The sequence below is a fragment of the Dioscorea cayenensis genome, chromosome 15 (genome assembly GCF_009730915.1).
Source record: "Dioscorea cayenensis subsp. rotundata cultivar TDr96_F1 chromosome 15, TDr96_F1_v2_PseudoChromosome.rev07_lg8_w22 25.fasta, whole genome shotgun sequence".
Classification (NCBI taxonomy): Eukaryota; Viridiplantae; Streptophyta; class Magnoliopsida; order Dioscoreales; family Dioscoreaceae; genus Dioscorea; species Dioscorea cayenensis.
Genome location: NC_052485.1, coordinates 11,484,453 through 11,490,514, shown reverse-complemented (window position 1 = coordinate 11,490,514; position 6,062 = coordinate 11,484,453). Strand labels below are relative to the sequence as shown.

Genomic DNA, 6,062 nt, shown 5'->3' with positions numbered 1-6,062 from the left:
AAGAACAACAACTTGATATCATGTAAGTGTGTGTAAACTCACTCAAGTCAACCCAACGTATACTCCTCAAAGCTCTAAGTCAGAGAGACTTATTTATTTATTTACAAAAAGGAAAGAAAAGGTAGTAGCTTCACACATCCTCTAAGGTAGCCCTTTCCTAAGCTGGCACTAAGTTGGCTTTCACACATTCGAGGTGGTAGCTCTTTTTACCTGGGTAATAGCTTTCACTCATTCTATAAGATAGCTCTTTCTCTCATTAGGGCATAACTAGTATCTGACTTATGAGAGTACATTCATACTTCATAGGTTGTAGCTCTTTCCACCCCCAATGCACAAACTAACATTTTTTTTTTGTCTTTCATTTCCATTTTTTTCAAAGAAATTTAAACAATAAACAAACAAAATCCCTTAAACATTAAACTCAAGTTTCCACAAGGTTCAATGAGTGAGTAGTTCGACAGGTGTCAATTTGGAAAAAAATTCTAAAAATTCACGTAAAACTAGAGCATGAGAATATTCAATATTAAAAATTTTTCTAAACTTAAGAATATAAACATTGCAATTAAGGTGAACCGCCATTGGCTACATGTGCATGAACAATGAAAGCATAAGTATAGATCATGTGTAACGTGAACTCCCCCCACACTTAAGATGTACATTACCCTCAATGTAAGCATGCAAGCACAGTAAAAAGTATAACAATAAAAACATGTGTAGAGATGGGAAATTGAAACAATACTCCCCTGAATTTCTAATGGTACATTTAGTGGAGGTGATTTCATTGAGAGTTGAGTTCCAATGGGTTATGGAGCATACATGGCCATGTGAAAAGCTACTTGACGGTGCCCATGACTATTCCTCAATTCCAAGACTCATAAGACCATCTGCATGTATACACAAGGGGGTTCTGTGAATTTCAATAAAAACAGAATAAACTCAAATCTATAAAGATATGAAAAATGAAATACCACTCGAAGCAACTAAAAATAAAAGATAAACTTAGAAGGAAGATCCTTTCTGAGTAGTACAAGTCCAAAATAAGATGTAGAAATAAAATACGAAAAATGTAAAAGAAAGTCAGGTAAAAGACATTTCAAGCGTCGGTGTTAAGCTCTGTAGGTGAATTTGCTGCTACTGCTAATGAGGATGCTGGTGCTGCTAGGGCTAGTGATGCTATCAGTGATGCTGGAGGAGTTAGAGGAGCTCTAGGTCTCATCACAAAAGGTGATGTCACGTCTCGCTTTAATAGCTGTTGTAGAATGTCGAGACGCGCCATCACTTTTGTGTGGTTCATAGCCTGTGTAGCACAAACCTCATCTATCTCTGCTCATAGCACCCCTAAAGCATTCTCGAACCTCTCAAATTGATCATAGGCTCAAGAGGGAGAAAACATATACATTGAAGGTGGCTCCTGTGCTACAAGTGGTTCCTCAGTCTCCATCTGCACCTTCGCTAACTGAGAACCATCTGCTCTGTCACCCTCAGCCATAGCTATCTAAGGTGGGGGCATGATCATTACATAGACGCCGCCGTCTCTATACCTCCAGATCATCCCCATCAACCTCATAGTCTCCAAGCTGAGGGGAGAAGGTACCGTGATCTTCTTAGCCCCTTGAATGCCATCCAATAAACCCATTCCCATGATAAGTCTTATGATTTATGGGCCTGAGAAGATTACCCCCACTCTAGCATACTGGCCCTGGTGGCACAAGTACTCGGCCAATATGTGCCCCAAGTGAATCAGCTGACTCTGTACCATAGAATACAAGTATAGCAGCTCCTGCCTGCTCAGAACTCCGATATTGTCACCACATCCATTCACTGACCTGCTCAGAATGGAATGAAGGTAACAGTATGCAGGCCATGAAAGGCACGTGGCCTTAGACACCCTCAGCTCGTACTAACCCTGGCCACATAGTGCTCTGTAAGCGCTGAGGAGTCAAACTACCCGGATAAGCAGTTGGTAACTGCTCATACTCCTCGGTGTCAATGTAGGCCTTGTCATACAAGCCAAATCTAACAGAGAACTGAGTGACACTCATGCTATGGTACTGACCAAATGTGCAGAACTGAATAGCGTTAATAATCGAGAAGCTACTGTACGAACGGTCAAACTTAAATGACGCCAATACCTAAAGTGTCAACATGCGAATGGTCGGCTCATGGATAAATAACAAACTACACCAACTACCTACTATGAGCAACTCCTCGACCTCATTGACCATCTCATAACCCCACTTGATCTCTCTCAATGCGCTCATGTCGGGGAAACATGACTACCAAACTTGAGCTTTGGAAAACGCTCGAACTAAACCTAGTGATGGGGGATCGCAAACTCTAACTGTTCCAACTCAGGAGAGGACTCGCGTGGATGCTTGCCAGCCGCTTTCTTGGTCCTGGGGGCCATATCTGCAAGAATTGAAAAAGAAATCGATCAAACAAACTTACAAATCAATACTACAGGCCACTATGTAAAAATCCCAAACATTCATCAAAAATTTGTTCTAAAAATAGTCTAAAAACATGCATCAACCATATAAGTATGAAATCGAAGTAACCTTCACCAGTTTAAGTAAAATAAATCAAAATTTGGTGAAGAAAAGAGGAAAGGGGGCTTACTGATGAAATGGAAGGCAAAAAACTTTGAATACGGCCGGAAAACTCACTCAACCTCTATAAATCGATAGTGAGGGGTCGGGAGAGTAAAGAGATGTGTTCTCTAAGTGTTTGGGAGTGGAAACATGAAGAGACGCGAGTAAGTTTTAAAGAAAAGCCGCGTCTTTTCATCTAAGTGTTCAGTGCATCCACACAAGCGTGTGGAAATTCCACACGTCCGTGTGACTCCACAGGGGAGCATCATAGGGGCAGACACACACCCCTGTCTGCTCTCTAGATAACTGAAGTTGCCTCTAAATTCATCCACATGGGCGTATGAAAATTCCCCATGCCCATATGGCCAATCCACATGGGCACCCACACAAACATGTGGCCTCTCTTTCCTCCCGAGAAAATGGCTAATTGTTACACACTCCCATATGGAAATTCCACACAAGAGTGTGGATGCTTACAGGGGTACTCACAGGGGAACTCACGCGCCCTTGTGTGCTTTCAAGATAGAGGAAAGGTTTCTACAGAGTTTTACACGGGTGTGTGAAAATTACCCATGCCAGTGTGTTGTTCACAGGGTCATCGACAAGGGCATTCACAAGCCCTTGTGTCTTCTCGGGATAGAGTCTGAGAACTCATCGGGGATCTACACGCCCGTGTGTTAATTCCACATGAGCGTGTGACCATCATAAGGTCATTCACAGGGGCATTCACATGCCCCTGTGTCCTCTCCGGATGAGCTCTGAATAGAAACACACGCCAATGTGGAAATTCCACACAGGCGTGTGTCTTCTCTGGATGACTTAGAAAAAATTACAGACTCTGCAGAAAAAATTTTTGCACACTTATACACATACAGAGCCTACGAATACTATGAAGAACTAACCAAAGAAACATGTAAACACCCTCAAACCACCAAGAAACTTCGCCAAACACATTTAAGCACACTAAAACACCAACAATTCAAGAGTACAACAGAACAATAGCATATAAAAGATCATGACACAAACACTAAAGATCATATTCATGCAAGTACTAAACTAAAACCTAGAAAAACATTAAAGACTTGGGTTGCCTCACAAAAAGCGCTTGTTTAACGTCACTAAACTTGACGTACCTCTTCTTACCACACGGGGGCTCATAGATAAAAGTTGTCCTCTTACCTATAACTTGAAAGCATGATGCACATAATTTTTTTAAGGTATAGGGAGAGTTATCGAGCTTGTTACCACACAAGGGTTCGTCACTCTTACTCTGTGCTTGCACATTCCCATTAGCCCTGGGGCGCTTCTTGTGACATCTCCTTGCTCTTTTCATCTTTTGGACCATCCTCTTCATGATCCCCGTGGCAGGTTGCACCTTGTCCTCTAGACCAAGTGTCAAAACATCTTTATTCGCACCTCTTGATCTAGTACACCCTCAAATGGGTCCGGACACATCATTTCCTACATGTATTCATCAGTTAGCTCATTAGTAGTGTCGAGAAAATACAATGTATTTTCAAAATCAAGAGAATGTTGCATGGCTTCGGCGAGGCGGTATGTCAACTTGTCATCACCAACTCGTAATGCTAACTTCCCACCGTCCATGTCAATGAGAGCCTTGGAAGTGCGCAAGAATAGCCTCCCAAGTATCAATGGAACCTTGGCATCCTCATCAACATCCAACACCACAAAGTCCACGGGAAATATGTACTTGTCAACTTTTACAAGTACGTCTTCAATGATGCCCCTCGGATGTCTAACTATTCGATCATCCAATTGAAGTATCATCCGAGTGGTTCTAGGCTATTCCAAGCCTAGTTTTTGAAAGAAATTAAAAGGCATGACATTGATACTAGCCCCTGAATCCACCAATACCTTCTCTTCACCCAAATTGCGAATGTTGCATGGAATGATAAAGCTTATGAGGTCCTTCTTCTTATTCAGCATATTCTTTTGCAACACCACAGAACAAGTGGCATCGAAGATCACAAATGTACTCTCCTCCAACTTCCTCTTGTTGGTCAAGAGGTCCTTGAAAAACTTTACATAGCGAGGCATTTAAGACAACGCCTCAACAAATGGGATGCTGATGTGGCACTGCTTCAATAGACCCAAGAACTTCTTGTATTACTCATCATTTTGGTCATTATTCAATCTTGAAGGGTAGGGGATTCTTGGCTTGTAAAGTGGGGTTGCCACCTCCTTCACTTTGGCACTCTCCTCAACTTCCACGACCTCGGGTGACTCAACATTGGTCTTCCCTCTAGGGAGTTTGCTGCCAACTTCACTCCCACTTCTCAAAGTGATCACCTTCACATGCTCTCTTGGATTGGTCTCCTTGTTGCTAGGCAAACTCCCTTAAGGTCTTTTCGAGATTGACTTCGTAATTTGTCCCACTTGGTTGTCCAAGTTGTGCAATGAAGCGGTGTGGTTGTGAAGTGCGGCATCAACCTGAAACTCTATTCTCCATGTTTTGGGCTTGTTGTTATAGTTCAAAACCCAATGGTGCTATAGTCTTTTATTGCCCTTGATTACTCCACAAAAGTTTTGGGTGGCTCCCCCACCACGGATTGTAGGTATTGCTATACGGATTTCCTTGACCTCTCATTTCATTACCTACAAAGTCAACCTGTTCCACGGAAGTAGTTCTACCTATCAAAATAGGGCAATCAAATGGCTCACGTCCTCCAGCACACCCAGTACAACTCATCGCGGCCGCCATTCTATGAGAAGTTAGAGTGTCTAACTTCTTGCTCAATGACTCAGCCTAGGCCGCCAATGATGTGACTGCATTGATCTCATGAAGTCCGGCTACCTTCTTTCTGTCCCTTGTGTTCCACTGATAACTGTTCATAGCCATTTCTTCGATGAGATGTCGGGTTTCTTCGGGGGTCTTTCTTCCTATGGTACCTCCTGCTGTAGCATCAAATAACTACTTCGTGCTTGGGTTCATTCCACTGTAGAAAATCTGAATAATTATCCACTCGGGGAACCCATGTTGAGGACATTTCCGCAGGAGGTCCTTGAACCTATCCCATGTCTCAAAAAGAGACTCTAATTCCTTGAGCAAAAGAGGATATTTCATTCCTAAGCTTCACGGATTTTTTGGGAGGGAAATATCGGGCAAGAAAAGCTTCTACCATCTCCTCCCATGATGCTCTAGGTAATGAATGTAGCCATTGCTTTGCTCTCTCTTTCAAGGAAAATGGGAAGGCTCTCAACTTGATAGCATCATCAGTGATACCATTAATCTTGAGCGTGTTACACACTTCCAAAAAGTTCTCAATATGATTGTTTGGATCATCATCTACCAAACCATTAAATTGTTCTGACTACTGTAACATCTGGATGAAGCCTAGCTTGAGCTCAAAACTCTGAGCTGTAATTGAGGGCCGCACAATACTGGATTGTGTGCCAAGAACTGCAGGTCTAGCATAATCTAATAGTTTCCTCTGCTACTCATTCTGTTCT

At 42.5% G+C, this 6,062-nt stretch overlaps 1 non-coding gene across 1 annotated transcript; it reads left to right on the top strand.

Moving 5' to 3' along the window:
• The first annotated feature begins 5,581 nt into the window (after positions 1-5,581).
• On the top strand, positions 5,582-5,686 carry LOC120278393. The gene has a single exon (XR_005541723.1). It is a non-coding gene; the product is annotated as a small nucleolar RNA R71 (small nucleolar RNA).
• Positions 5,687-6,062: the final 376 nt, after the last annotated feature.